Below are 15,862 nucleotides of genomic sequence, written 5' to 3' on the forward strand. Positions count from 1 at the left end.
TGGCTCGCCAGAGCAGCGATGTCACGCTGGCCACGTGACCCGGAAGTGTCTCCGGACAGCGCTGGCCCCCTGGCCTCTTAAGTGAGATGGGCGCACAACCCCAGAGTCTGTCAAGACTGGCCCGTACGGGCAGGGGTACCTTTACCTTTACCTATGTCCTGAGGCAGTGAGTTCCATAGTTCTGCTCTGTGCTGCGTGAATTAGGACTTCTTTTTGTCGCTCAGCTTCACTGGATATCCCCGTGTTCTGGTGTTATGAAAGAAGGAGAAATGCGTTTCCCTATCCACTTGCTCAGTGCCTGATTTTATAAAGAGTTGTTTAATTATAAATAATTGTTATAACTGAAATCTTAGAAATTATATTATTTAGTGGTTGGAAGGTTACACAGCCTACCTCACAAGGTTGGCAGGAGGATAAAATTAAGGGGAGGATTTTAACACTGCCATGAGTTCCTTGCAAGAAGAGTGAGAATTTTAAAATGTCATAAATAAATTAAGCCTCAGCGCCACTTATGGGTGGGGAGGGGAAATACCTGCCTTAGATTAATCAACTTGAAACTTTATTTGAGTAATCTACTGCTGAAAGCTTAAGGGCTGAATGAAAACATGAAAAACAGCTGTTGTTGTTCTTTAAAGAGTTTGCTTCACCATTAAAACACACAGACACAATTTTCTAAAACAAGTTATACATCATTCTACAGAACAGATCATTTTAAGTTTTGTTTTTTTGAGAGAGGCAGAGGAATTGGCACACGAAGCCACAGAAATTAGGACCAGTACCACCTCTTCTAAACAGCACCCTGCCCCCCCCCCCAATAATTTTATTGGTTTTCATGTAAATACAAGAACTACAGTGCTAATACAGCATTTTTTTGACAGCAGTGTTTCCTATCAACTGCAGCTGGTATAGCCACCAGCCAGTGATGCCCAGCAGAGAAGAAGAAGGGTGGCGGGGAGCTACAGAGGTTGCAATCAAATCATCTGGCTAGTTTCCAGCTTTCCTGAACATCAGCAAGGCCAAAGGGAAGGTCGCTGAGTTCCTGCAGAGAGAAAGGAGGAAACAGATCTGCGCGGGGAGACGCAGATTTTGCAAGGATTGTTTTCTGAAGCAACGCAACAGTGCCCCCCGGTGGCCACTTGGGGTTATTCCAAGCGTAACATTGACAAGAACGGATGCGATTTAGGATCCCGCCGGATGATCCTGAATAAACCATAGCCCGTTATTATTTTTAATCATTAAGATGCAAAATCAAGCATGCAACAAAGTCATCACAGAAAACAGGTGCGAAATCTTGAAGCAGAGAGGAAAGGAGAGCAGGGGCAGGAATAAATGCCAGACTTTTGGTGCGATAGAAATTATAGCAAGTCTATAAAAACACCATTAACACGGATAACCCTTATTTCCAGGGGGAAATATCTGCACAGATATTATGCTATCGAGAAAGCTATCGAGCAAGGGAAATCCTTATGAACAAACATTGCTGTATAGATCGCATGGAAAACTTGTCCCGGGAAGCAAATGTTGTTCCGATTGCTCAGGTACTGCTAAGCAAATGCCTGTCAAATTATGTTAGCCCCACCCACAAGGAAATTCCTTCCGACCCCGTTTCAAATATATTTGCTGGTTGGGACGAACGTGCTTAAAGCAGGCTGAGTTAATGTGCAGGCAGAGTTGCCTCAAATTTATTTAAAGAAAACCAATAAAAATGAAACTGTGTTCATAATAATTCAGGGCATGGCTGTACATTTCGGGCTCAAAGTTGAAAGGGCAGAAGCAAGGTGATCTTAAAAGGATCTGGGTTTATAGGTAAAAAGCTTCAAATGGTCTATGAAAAACCAGACAAAGATGGACCGTCTGCAATCATTATATGCTGGCAATTCCTTTTGCAGCCTTTAAGGGTTTTACAGGAAATATTTTTCTTGCAAACACCCCTTTGCTAAGGAGCACTAATGTTAATGTCAGGACCAATGGTCGCCTTGCACACGTGTGTTTGCAGGATGCTCTCCAGTGAACGGGAAAGGGAAACATTTGCGACCTCTGTTGCCGCGCAGCGACTTAACTACGACGGAAGCCCTGATGGGGAAATGGGCGGGTTTATGCAGATTTAGCACCAATGGCCATCAGAGCAACCAGCAGACGGATGAGAAATTGGCAAGATCGACAAAATCCACTATTTTCGAGGTTAAATTGTCTATCTAGAGGGTGCTGAGTTGGACAACAGAAGCAGAAATGTTGTCAGAGTGTATTTGTGGAATTGGAAACGGGGCTAATTCTGAGGGGGCGGTGAGAGGTTTGCAGCGCCAAGTACCCACCATCACCTCAAAAGCCATCGGGAAAGGAGACCCGCTTAATTTTTCTTGACTTGGGTATCGCTTCTCGGCCTTTTGGCTAAGATCAAGTGTAGTATCTGTTCTTATCAGTTTAATATCTGATATGTCCTCTATTTGAGGACTATATATTAAATGGATTTTTGGAATTGGGAGATGGAATAGGGGCTTGCTCCATCCACTCCATGCATCGACCTGGTATTGCAGTACCTCCAGGAACGGTGCACCTCCCTCTGGGGAGAATATTGTTGGTGCAAAAGACAGAATGAAAGTTTTTTCTTAGTTTTGGTCGTCAAAGCTCTGTGGAATAGACGAAAGTACGAGACTTTGCTTGCAAAAATGTGCACGATACTCAAAGACTGCGTACAAAATATCCTGCATCAACCTGGGATTGGAGTACCTCTGCGGGAGAATATTGTTGCTTCGAAAAGCATATAAACGTGGCTGTAATATTTGCAATATTGTTACAAAGGTTGTGCGTCTCCCTCTCTGCCGGCTGGTAGCAAAATTCCAGCAGACTCCAGGCACCCCCCCCGCGTGCTTCCTTTGGGAAGGAGACACTGGGTCCTCCTCAACCCAGCTCCTCAATACAGACAAATCACATTGCCACGAAGCAAGCTCTGGGGCCTCCAATCTCTCGCAAACGAAATATAAAAGAAGAAGATATCCCAGTAGCTTAGCGTGGGTTGTCAGCACCCGGGGCAAGGCAAGTAATTTGCGCCCCCTAACCCGTGAATTTGCGCCCCCTAACACTAACCCCCAGATGTTGCACCCGGTGCGGCCGGCCCCCCCTGCACCCCCCATGCTACGCCACTGAGATATCCTTATCCCCATCTCTCTCCCTCCCTCCATCTCTCCCCTCTCTTTTCCCCCAGTTGCACAATGTCCATTACAATAGTGCCCTTGTAAAGGAACTGTGAAAAAGACTCTATGAAATGAATGTGGAGGTGCTATATGTACTTTCCCTTTTTTATTATTATTTGTTTATTTTGTAGCACAAGAAAACATTTATTAAAAATTAATTTGGAAAAATATATATGATTGTACATATATTTACAGCTGGGTCTACTTTGGATACATTTCACAGCCTTCATATTTCAGGAGAGGCCCATCCTTCACAGCAGCCCAGGCATCTCTGGGACTCTCCCCCAGCCTCTGAGACATCTTCTGGTGACAGCCCCACCCTGCCATTCCAGCACTTCACAGGTCAACTCTCAATATCGTTCTTGTCCCCAGAAGTCTTCACAATTTTCAGCCTGATCTCATCGACTTGCTGGAGGAAGCAGACAATGCAAGATCGCGCTCAGTGGTTGGTTGGTGCTTGTCGGGGTCTGTTAGGGTGGAGGGCAGGGAGTTCAACAGTAGGTTGATACCCAGCTCTACCTCTCTTTCAAATCAGAACCAGTGAAGGCGGTGAAGGTCCTGTGTGAGTGGAGGCGGTTGGAGGATGGATGGCGGCTAATGGATTGAGGTTGAATCCTGACAAGACAAAAGTACTGTTTTGGGGGGACAGGAGGCGGGCAGGTGTGGAGGACTCCCTGGTCCTGAATGGGGTAACTGTGCCCCTGAAGGACCAGGTGCACAGCCTGGGAGTCATTCTGGACTCACAGCTGTCCATGGAGGCACAGGTCAATTTTGTGTCCAGGGCAGCTGTTTATCAGCTCCACCTGGTACACAGGCAAAGACCCTACAGACTGTCTCACCAGAGTGGTGCATACTCTGGTTATCTCCCGCTTGGACTACTGCAATGCGCTCTACGTGGGGCTGCCTTTGAAGGTGACCCAGAAACTACAACTAATCCAGAATGCGGCAGCTAGACTGGTGACTGGGAGTGGTCACCAAGACCACATATCACTGGTCTTGAAAGACCTACACTGGCTCCCAGTACATTTCCGAGCACAATTCAAAGTGTTGGTGCTGACCTTTAAAGCCCTAAACAGCCTCGGTCCAGTATACCTGAATGAGCGTCTCTACCCCCATCATTCTGCCCGGACACTGAGGTCCAGCGCTGAGGACCTTCTGGCAGTTCCCTCATTGCGAGAAGCCAGGTTACAGGGAATCAGGCAGAGGGCCTTCTCGGTGGTGGCACCTGCCCTGTGGAACACCCTCCCACCAGATGTCAAAGAGAACAACAATTACCAGACTTTTAGAAGACATCTGAAGGCAGACCTGTTTAGGGAAGCTTTTAATGTTTGATGAACTACTGTATTTTAATATTTTGTTGGAAGCCACCCAGAGTAGCTGGGGAAACCCAGCCAGATGGGCGGCGTATAAATAATAAATAATTGTAATTGTAATTGTAATTGTAATTGTTGTTGTTGTTATTATTATTATTATTATTATTATTATTATTATTATTATTATTACTATTATTTAGGTGGCGCCAGAGCCAGTGACAGGCAGAGCCAAACAATTCTAGTATTGCCCCCATCATCCTTCTCCCTTCTGTGACAGGAGAACGAAGCTGATATAGGCAGGTCCTGTATCCTACACTAGTTGATTGTTAGAAAGACAGCAGGCAGAGACTGGCTGAGGTTAGTGAACCCCTGACTCCTTTGCCCAAATTATAGATCAGCCCCCAACCAAGTTTCAAATCTATCTGGCAAAACCAGATAGATTTCCTACAGGCATTACTTACCATAAATCCCTTTTTGCGGCATTCCAGTGTTTTATGGGAAACATCTCTCCTGCAAACAGGCCTTGGCTCACATGCTCAAACGTCGATGTCAACACAAATGTTTGCCTTGCACAGCTGTGTTTTCATAGACTGACGTTGAAAGAACAGGAAGCTGTGACAGGAGAACTTTTGGGGACTTTCCAGGCCCACAGTTGCGCAGTGGGTAAATGGGCAGCTTTATGTAGATTGCGCACCAAAGGTTGTCGAGCGACCGGGTAGATGGCTGAGAAGTTGGGAAGTTGGGATCCGCAATTCTGGAGAATAAACTGTGCATCAAAAGGCTGCTTAGCTGGACAACAGAAGCAGAAACCTTGGCAGAGTGCTTTTTGAGGAATTTGAAACGGTGCTCATTCCAAAGGGGCCCTGAACATTTTGCAGCATCCATGGGCTCTCCAACAGCTCAAAAAGCATCCAAATTCTGCGCCGGGAGAAGCAGATGTGCAAAGAATTATTACAATTTTTCTAAAGCAGCGCCACAGTGACCCTTGGTTGACACTTGGGGTTATTCCACTTGTACCATTTACAAGAACAGTGACGTTTGAAAACCGAAAACTCAAAACGGAAGCTGTGTTTCCGGTGAGTCAGCGTAGGCGGTGCTCAATAGAAGAGCCCCTTTTACAGTGAAAACCGAAGGATTTCCTCAACAGAGACACAGACAGTACAGTGGTACCTCGGGCTAAGAACTTAATTCGTTCTGGGGGTCCATTCTTAACCTGAAACTGTTCTTAACCTGAGACACCACTTTAGCTAATGGGGCCTCCCGCTGCTGCCGCGCCGCCAGAGCACGTTGTCTGTTCTCATCCTGAAGCAAAGTTCTTAACCCGAGGTACTATTTCTGGGTTAGCGGAGTCTGTAACCTGAAGCGCCTGTAACCTGAGGTACCACTGTTTTGTGCCTCCATCCTTTTGGTAAGCAGCTGTTCTACTTGTCTCTGATATATCCTCTTTTACTCGCAATGTTATTGTTTTATGTTGCTCTGATGTTCTCTCTTATAATAACAGATAGGTAGCCGTGTTGGTCTGCCATAGTCAAAACAAAAAAATTCCTTCCAGTAGCACCTTAAAGACCAGCTAAGTTAGTTCTTGGTATGAGCTTTCGTGTGCATGCACACTTCTTCAGATACCCTGGTAACTGAAGAAGTGTGCATGCACACAAAAGCTCATACCAAGAACTAACTTAGCTGGTCTTTAAGGTGCTACTGGAAGGAATTTTTTTGTTTTCTCTCTTATAATAATATCTGATACAGCACATAATGGGATCCCAGCAGAACCTTGCAATGGGAAGTCGGAGGGTGCCTGGCTGCTAGGAACAAGGGGAGGCAAGGTCCAGTGGCATAGCGTGGGTTGTCAGCACCTGGGGCAAGGAACGAAATTTGTGCCCCCTAACCCGTGGATTTGCGCCCCCTAACCCCCAGCTGTTGCGCCCGGTGCGGGGGGCCCCCTGCACCCCCCACGCTACACCACTGGCAAGGTCTCCCCCCCAGATGCCAGCACCCTAACCCTCACCCTAGTCCTCAACTTAGCCCGAGTCCTAGCCCTAACTTTAAACATAAACCTTGTTTAGTCGTTTAGTCGTGTCCGACTCTTCGTGACCCCCTGGACCAGAGCACGCCAGGGACTCCTGTCTTCCACTGCCTCCCACAATTTGGTCAAACTCATGCTGGTAGCTTCAAGAACACCATCCAACCACCTCGTCCTCTGTCATCCCCTTCTCCTTGTGCCCTCCATCTTTCCCAACATCAGGGTCTTTTCCAGGGAGTCTTCTCTTCTCATGAGGTGGCCAAAGTATTGGAGCCTCAGCTTCAGGATCTGTCCTTCCAGTGAGCACTCAGGGCTGATTTCCTTCAGAATGGAGAGGTTTGATCTTCTTGCAGTCCATGGGACTCTCAAGAGTCTCTAACCCACTGGCGGAGGAAGGGGGTGCTGGGGGCCCACCCCACACCTCTCCGGGTGCCATCCCTGAGCGGCGGTGCCAGTCGGTGCCCGCCCGCCCGCCCGCCACTCGGACTCCCTCGCTTCCCGCGCCCCGTAGGGGGAAGAGGGGTGGAGCTGCTGCGCTGCTTTGCCGGTTCCTTCCTCTCCCCTTCCCGCTCGCTCGCTCGCCTGCCTCCTTCCCGTCCTCTCCCCTGCCTGCCTGCCTGCCTGCCTGCCTGCCTCCTCCAGCCGGAGCGCAGCGCAGCCGCTTCCCCTGGCGGCCGCCAGGAGGCGCGGGAGTCCAGAGCGCCGTTGCCCCGCGCTCCGGGCTGGAGGAGGCAGGCAGGCAGGCAGGGGAGAGCAAGGAAGAGGCAGTGGCGTAGCGTGGGGGGTGCAGGGGGGGCCGGCCGCACCGGGCGCAACATCTGGGGTTAGGGCAAATCCACGGGTTGGGGGCGCAAATCCACGGGTTAGGGGGCACAAATTCACGGGTTAGGGGGCGCAAATTACTTGCCTTGCCCTGGGTGCTGACAACCCACGCTACTCCACTGAGCGTGGGGGGTGCAGGGGGGGCCCGGCCACACCGGGCGCAACATCTGGGGGTTAGGGTTAGGGGGCGCAAATTACTTGCCTTGCCCTGGGTGCTGACAACCCACGCTACGCCACTGAGCGTGGGGGGTGCAGGGGGGGCCCGGCCACACCGGGCGCAACATCTGGGGGTTAGGGTTAGGGGGCGCAAATTACTTGCCTTGCCCTGGGTGCTGACAACCCACGCTACGCCACTGAGCGTGGGGGGTGCAGGGGGGGCCCGGCCGCACCGGGCGCAACATCTGGGGGTTAGGGTTAGGGGGCGCAAATTACTTGCCTTGCCCTGGGTGCTGACAACCCACGCTACGCCACTGAGCGTGGGGGGTGCAGGGGGGGCCCGGCCGCACCGGGCGCAACATCTGGGGGTTAGGGTTAGGGGGCGCAAATTACTTGCCTTGCCCTGGGTGCTGACAACCCACGCTACGCCACTGAGCGTGGGGGGTGCAGGGGGGGCCCGGCCGCACCGGGCGCAACATCTGGGGGTTAGGGTTAGGGGGCGCAAATTACTTGCCTTGCCCTGGGTGCTGACAACCCACGCTACGCCACTGAGCGTGGGGGGTGCAGGGGGGGCCCGGCCGCACCGGGCGCAACATCTGGGGGTTAGGGTTAGGGGGCGCAAATTACTTGCCTTGCCCTGGGTGCTGACAACCCACGCTACTCCACTGAGCTTGGGGGGTGCAGGGGGGGCCCGGCCGCACCGGGCGCAACATCTGGGGGTTAGGCTTAGGGGGCGCAGATCCACGGGTTAGGGGGCGCAAATCCATGCGTTAGAGGGTGCAAATTACTTGCCTTGCCCCGGGTGCTGACAACCCACGCTACGCCACTGGGAAGAGGGATCGTGGGTGCGCGTGCGCGGGGCTATCCCGCGCCCGGGAGGGAACCCTCCGAGCGCCTCGGGAACGCGCCCGCCTTGGGCAGCGCGGGCATATGCTCCGCCAGTGCTCTAAACCTGAGCCTTACCCTAAACTTAGCCCTAGCCCCAGCACTAACTTTAGGCATAAACCTTAATCTAACTCTAAGCATTCTTCTTCCTCCTCCTCCTCCTCCTCCTCCTCTTCTTCTTCTTTGGTTATCACTCGTAGTGGTTGTGGGGAGTTTCCCTTCGACAAAGTGTAGAATCATGGCAATGAAAATAATGAATAGAGTTGGGGCAATAACACAGCCCTGTTTAACTCCTGGTCCCACTGGGAATGGTTCACTTTGAGAGCCATTGTTATTTGCGATTGTTGCTGTCATCTGATCATGGAGGAGCCAAATGATGTTCAGAAATTTACCTGGGCAGGCAATTTTCAGAAGGACAGTCCACAGGGCATTATGATTTACAGTGTCGAAAGCCTTAGGTCAATAAATGCTATATACAGGGGTTGTTTTTGCTCTCTGCACCGCTGTTGAGCAGCGAAAATCATGTCCCCTGTCCCCCGCGAAGGTCGAAAACCATTTTGGGATTCAGGAAGGGACACCTCAGATATTGTTAAGAGACGGTTTGCTAAGATCCTTGAAAGAATTTTGCCGGCCGCAGTTAATAGAGAGATGCCTCGATAGTTTCCACAATCAGTTCTGTCACCTTTTTTAAAGAGATTGATAATTTTGGCATCCCTAAAGTTTGCTGGGATCTCTTCTCTCTCCCAGATTTTTTTGATGAGCTTGTGAAGTTGTTGTGTAAGTTCAATTCCACCCACTTTGAAGACTTTGGCAGGTATCCCATCAGGTCTACTGGCTTTGTTGTTTTTTATTTGGTTCATAGCTGTACACAACTCTCCCAGATTTGGAGATACTGCAAGCTCATCTCTAACTTGTTTTTGTGGCATTTATGAGAGGACCTCAACAGCTATGGGGGAGTTGCGGTGAAGGAGATGTTGGTAATGTTCTTTCCATCTCAGTGCAATAGCTTCTTTATCTATTGAGGTTGAATCCTGACAAAACAGAAGTACTGTTTTGGGGGGACAGGAGGCGGGCAGGTGTGGAGGATTCCCTGGTCCTGGATGGGGTAACTGTGCCCCTGAAGGACCAGGTGCACAGCCTGGGAGTCATTCTGGACTCACAGCTGTCCATGGAGGCACAGGTCAATTCTGTGTCCAGGGCAGCTGTTTATCAGCTCCACCTGGTACGCAGGCAAAGACCCTACCTGCCCACAGACTGTCTCACCAGAGTGGTGCATGCTCTGGTTATCTCCTGCTTGGACTACTGCAATGCGCTCTACGTGGGGCTACCTTTGAAGGTGACCTGGAAACTACAACTAATCCAGAATATGGCAGCTAGACTGATGACTGGGAGTGGCCGCCGAGACCACATAACACTGGTCTTGAAAGACCTACATTGGCTCCCAGTATGTTTCCGAGCACAATTCAAAGTGTTGGTGCTGACCTTTAAAGCCCTAAACGGCATCGGTTCAGTATACCTGAAGGAGCACCTCTACCCCCATCGTTCTGCCCGGACACTGAGGTCCAGCGCCGAGGGCCTTCTGGCGGTTCCCTCACTGCGAGAAGCCAAGTTACAGGGAACCAGGCAGAGGGCCTTCTCGGTAGTGGCACCCGCCCTGTGGAATGCCCTCCCACCAGATGTCGAAGAGAACAACTATCAGACTTTTAGAAGGCATCTGAAGGCAGCCCTGCTTAGGGAAGCTTTTAATGCTTGATGGACTGCTGTATTTTAATATTTTGTTAGAAGCCACTCAGAGTGGCTGGGGAAACCCAGCTAGATGGGCAGGGTATAAATGAATTTATTATTATTATTATTATTATTATTATTATTATTATTATTATATCACAGTGGTACCTTGGGTTCAGAACTTAATTCGTTCCAGAGGTCCGTTCTTAACCTGAAACTGTTCTCAACGTGAGGTACCACTTTAGCTAATGAACCTCCCGCTGCCTCTGCAGCAAAGTTCTTAACCCAAGGTACTATTTCTGGGTTAGCGGAGTAACCTGAAGCATCTGTAACCCGAGGTACCACTGTATTATCTTTTAGAAGTGTGGTATCATCTGCTGAGCCTAGGGGGCATATGTCATAATTTATCGGCCCATAGATGGTCTTTGTGGCTTTAAAGAAACTCGGTCTATCATGAGTGTCGGCCAAATGCTGGATCTCTTAAGCTTTTTTTTTTATGCACCAGGTGTTTTTTAGTTTTCTGGTTCTTCTTTGAACCTCAGCCTTAGTGTTGGCATAGGGTTTTTTTCTTAGTGGCACAGTTTCTGTCTCTTTGCCAGATCTTAAAGGCCTTCCTTTTCTTGTCAATCATGCGTTCAATCGCACTGTCTTTCTCACCAAACCAGTCCTGGTGCTTCTTGGTTTGGTATCCAATAGTTTGTTCACAGGCTGCAATAATGGATGTTTTTAGCTTGGTCCAGTGTTCCTTTATCAGGGAATTCTGAAGGCAGATGCTCCTTTAGAGTCGTTTGGAAGCAATCCCGCTTAATGGGATCTTGAAGGGCTTGTGTGTTCATTTTTGCACCTTGGTTTCCTTCCTTGAAGCCTGCGTTGAGGTATAATCTTGATAGCCATCATGGAGCGTGTTAGTCTGTGATCTGTCCAGCAGTCGTCATAGCTCTGGTAAGAAGCACGTCACGGCCATCTTTAGCACGGACATTAACATAGTCCAAGAGGTGTCAGTGGTTTGATCAAGGGTGCCTCCATGAAGTTTTAAATTTATTTTTCTGTCGAAAGAGTGTGTTGGTAATAACAAGGTTGTGCGCTGCACATATCAGTCAATAGTAAGATTCTGTTCTGATTGCTGTTGCCAATTCCTTCTTTCCCAATAGTCCCAGGCTATTAAATAGAATAGAATAAAAGAGAACAAAAGAGAACAAAATACAACAATATATAAAAGAATAGAATAGAATAATTCAATAAACTAAAAGAGAATAGAACAGAATTTAAATTGAATTACATTAAATTAAATAGAATAATAGAATAAAATAAAATAGATTAAAATTAAATAGAATGGAATAAAAGAGAATAAAAAAATAGAACAGAACAGAATAGATTAAAATTAAATAGAATAGAACAGAATAATAGATTAAAATTAATAATAGAACAAAAGAGAACAAAATAGAATAGAACAGGATAGGGTAGGATAGTAGGATAGAATTAAACTGAATAGAATAACATAAAATAGAATAGAATTAAAATAAAATAAAATATAGAATAGAGTAGATTAAAATTAAATAGAATAGATTAGAATAGAATAGATTAAAATTAAGTAGAATAGAATAAAATAGAACAAAATAGAACAGAATAGAATGGAATAGAATAGATTTAAATTAAGTAATAGAATAGATTAAAATTATAATAGAATAATAGAACAAAATAGAATAGAATATAAAATAGAATAGACTAAAATTAAATAGAATAGAATAAAATCAAGCAGAATAGAAAAGAACAAAACAAAGAACAAAATAGAACAGAACAGAACAGAATAGAATAGAATAATTGAATAAACTAGAATAGAGTAGGATAGAATAGAGTAGGATAGAATAGAGTAGGATAGAATAGAATTATATTAAATCAAATCAAATCAAATAATAGAATAGAATAGCTTAAAATTAAATAGAATGGAATAAAAGAGAATAGTACAAATTAGAATAGAATTAAATTAGATTAGATTAAATAATAGAATAAAATTATAGTAGAATAAAAGAGAATAAAAGAATAGGATAGGCTAAAATAGGATAGAACAGAATAGATTAAAATTAAATACAATAGAAGAGAAGAGAATAAAATATAACAAAATAGATTAGGAATAGAATAGAATAAGATAGGATAAAATAGAATAGATTAAAATTAAATAGAATAGAGTAACATAAAATAGAATGGAATAGAATAGAATAGAATTAAATTAAATTAAATAGAATAATAGAATAAAGTAAAATAAAACAGATTAAAATTAGAATAAAATAAAAGAGAATAGGATAGGATAGAATAGATTAAAATTAAATAGAATAGAATAAAAGAGATTAGAATAACATAGAATAGAATTAAATTAAATTAAATAATAATAGAATAGGATAGGATAAAATAGAATAGAATAGAATAGAATAGAGTAGAGTAGAACAGAATAGATTAAAATTAAATAGAATAGAAAAAAGAACAAAATAGAACAAACTTAAAGAAGAGAAAAGAAAAGAAGAGAATAAAAGAGAATAAAATAGAACCAAATAGACTAGAATAGAATACAATAGAATAGATTAAAATTGAATCGAATAGAATAAAAGAGAACAAAATAAAATAGATTAAAATAGAATAGAGTAGAATAATGAACAGAATAGAATAGAATAGAATAGAATAAAACTGAATAGAATAGATTAAAATTAAATAGAATAAAAGAGAGCAAAATAGAATAGAATAGATTAAAATAGAATAGAATAGAGTAGAATAGAATAGAACAAAATGGAATAAAATAGAACCAAATAGAATAGAACAGAATAGGGATGGGATGCGATAGGATAGGATAGGATAGGATAGGATAGGATAGGATAGGATAAAAGAGAATAAAATAACATAAAATGGAATGGAATAGAATTAAATTAAATTAAATTAAATTAAATAATAGAATTGAATTGAATAGATTAAAATTAAATAGAAGAGAAGAGAACAAAATAGAAGAGAATGAAATAGAACCAAATAGAATAGAATAAAGCAGAATAGAACAGATTAAAATTAAATAGAAGAGAAGAGAAGAGAAGAGAATAACATATATTAGAATGGAATGGAATAGAATAGAATTAAATTAAATTAAATTACTGGTAAATAATAGAATAGAATAGAATAGAATAGAATAGAATAGAATAGAATGAAATAGAATAGAATAGAATAGAATAGAATAAAAATGAACAAAATAGAATAGATTAAAATTAGAATAGAATTTAAATTAAATTTGACTAATAGAATAAAGTAAAATAAAACAGATTAAAATTAGAATAAAATAAAAGAGAATAGGATAGGATAGAATAGAATAGAGTAGATTAAAATTAAATAGAATAGAATAGAATAAAAAAAATAGACTAGAATGGGATAGAATAAAATTGAATAGAATAGAATTAAATTAAATTAAAGAACAGAATAGAATAGAATAGAATAGAGTAGAATAGACTAGAATAGGATAAGATAGGATAAAATAGAATAGAATAGATTAAATTCAATAGAATAGTATAGAACAAAAGATAAAATAGAATAAAATAGAACCAAATAGAATAAAATAAAATAGATTAAAATTGAATAGAATAGAATAAAAGAGAACAAAATAGAATAGAATAGAATAAAAGTGAACAAAATAGAATAAAATAGAACTGAATAGAAGGGAACAAAATAGAATAGAATAGATTAAAATTAAATTGAATAGAATAGAACAAACGATAACAAAATAGAATAAAACAGAACCGAATAGAATAGAATTAAATAAAATAGAACAAAATAGAAGAGAAGAGAATAAAAGTGAACAAAATAGAATAGAATAGAATAGAATAGAATAGAATTACAGGTAAATTATAGAATAGAATAGAAGAGAAGAGAATGAAATAGAATAAAATATTATAATAAGGGATAGGATAGGATAAAATAGAATAGATTAAAATTTAATAGAATAGAATTTAAATTAAATTAAATTAAATAGAATTTAAACTAAATTAAATTAAATAGAATAATAGAATCAAGTAAAATAAAACAGAATAAAATTAGAATAAAATAAAAGAGAATAGGATAGAATAGATTAAAATTAAATAGAATACAATACAATAAAAGAGAAGAGAATAACATAAAATAGAATGGAATAGAATAGAATGAAATTAAATTAAATTATAGGATAGGATAGGATAAAATTGGATAGGAATAGAATAGAATTAAATTAAATTAAATTATAGGATAAAATAGAATTGAATAGAATTAAAATAAAGAACAGAACAGAATAGAGTAGAATAGAATAGATTAAAATTAAATAGAATAGAATAAAAGAGAACAAAATAGAATAAAATAGACTGAATAGAAAAGAACAGAATAGAATAGAATAGAAGTGAAGTGAACAAAATAGAATAAAATAGACTGAATAGAACAAAATAGAATAGAATAGAAGTGAACAAAATAGAATAAAATAGACTGAATAGAAAAGAACAAAATAGAATAGAACAAGCAGAACAGAAGAGAACAAAATAGAACAGAATCGATAATCGATAATCGATAATAGAACAGAATAGATAAAAATTAAATAGAATAGAATAAAAGAGAACAAAATAGAAGAGAAGTGAACAAAATAGAATAAAATAGACTGAATAGAAGAGAACAAAATAGAATAGAATAAAAGTGAACAAAATAGAATAAAATAGACTGAATAGAACAAAATAGAATAGAAGTGAAGGGAACAAAATAGAATAAAATAGACTGAATAGAACAAAATAGAATAAAATAGACTGAATAGAACAAAATAGAATAGAATAGCATAGAAGTGAACAAAATAGAATAAAATAGACTGAATAGAAGAGAACAAATTAGAATAGAATAAATGTGAAAAAAATAGAATAAAATAGACTGAATAGAACAAAATAGAATAAAATAGACTCAATAGAACAAAATACAATACAATAGAATAGAAGTGAACAAAATAGAATAAAATAGACTGAATAGAACAAAATAGAATAGAACAAGCAGAACAGAAGAGAACAAAATAGAACAGAATCGGTAATCGATAATAGAACAGAATAGATAAAAATTAAATAGAATAGAATAAAAGAGAACAAAAAAGAAGAGAAGTGAACAAAATAGAATAAAATAGACTGAATAGAAGAGAACAATATAGAATAGAAGTGAACAAAATAGAATAAAATAGACTGAATAGAAGAGAACAAAATAGAATAGCATAGAAATGAACAAAATAGAATAAAATAGACTGAAGAGAACAAAATAGAATAAAATAGACTGAATAGAACAAAATAGAATAGAATAGAATAGAACAAAATATAATAAAATAGACTGAATAGATGAGAACAAAATAGAATAGAATAAAAGTGACCAAAATAGAATAAAATAGACTGAATAGAAGAGAACAAAATATAATAGAATAAAAGTGAACAAAATAGAATAAAAGAGACTGAATAGAAGAGAACAAAATAGAATAGAATAAAAGTGAACAAAATAGAATAAAATAGACTGAATAGAACAAAATAGAATAGAATAGACTGAATAGAACAAAATAGAATAGAACAAGCAGAACAGAAGAGAACAAAATAGAACAGAATTGATAATCAATAATCAATAATCAATAATCAATAATCAATAATCAATAATAGAACAGAATAGATAAAAATTAAATAGAATAGAATAAAAGAGAACAAAATAGAAGAAAGGGAACAAAATAGAATACAATAGACTGA

The 15,862-nt window shown here is 41.1% G+C and overlaps 2 long non-coding RNA genes across 2 annotated transcripts in view; one reads left to right on the forward strand and one right to left on the reverse strand.

The window, feature by feature from the left end:
• The window catches only part of LOC307205876, a 33,186-nt gene that overhangs the window by 721 nt on the left and 16,603 nt on the right, over nucleotides 1-15,862 (reverse strand). Inside the window, exons 3-4 of the long non-coding RNA XR_013834145.1 lie at nucleotides 4,966-5,488; nucleotides 152-1,039 (exon numbers count right to left, since the gene is read on the reverse strand). This is a non-coding gene — a long non-coding RNA (uncharacterized lncRNA). The remainder of the gene's footprint in view (nucleotides 1-151; nucleotides 1,040-4,965; nucleotides 5,489-15,862) is intronic.
• LOC307205853 overlaps nucleotides 922-15,862 on the forward strand; it is a 49,645-nt gene continuing 34,704 nt past the window's right edge. Inside the window, exon 1 of the long non-coding RNA XR_013834119.1 lies at nucleotides 922-1,027. This is a non-coding gene — a long non-coding RNA (uncharacterized lncRNA). The remainder of the gene's footprint in view (nucleotides 1,028-15,862) is intronic.

The sequence above is a fragment of the Podarcis cretensis genome (genome assembly GCF_951804945.1).
Source record: "Podarcis cretensis genome assembly, chromosome: 16".
Lineage (NCBI taxonomy): Eukaryota > Metazoa > Chordata > Lepidosauria > Squamata > Lacertidae > Podarcis > Podarcis cretensis.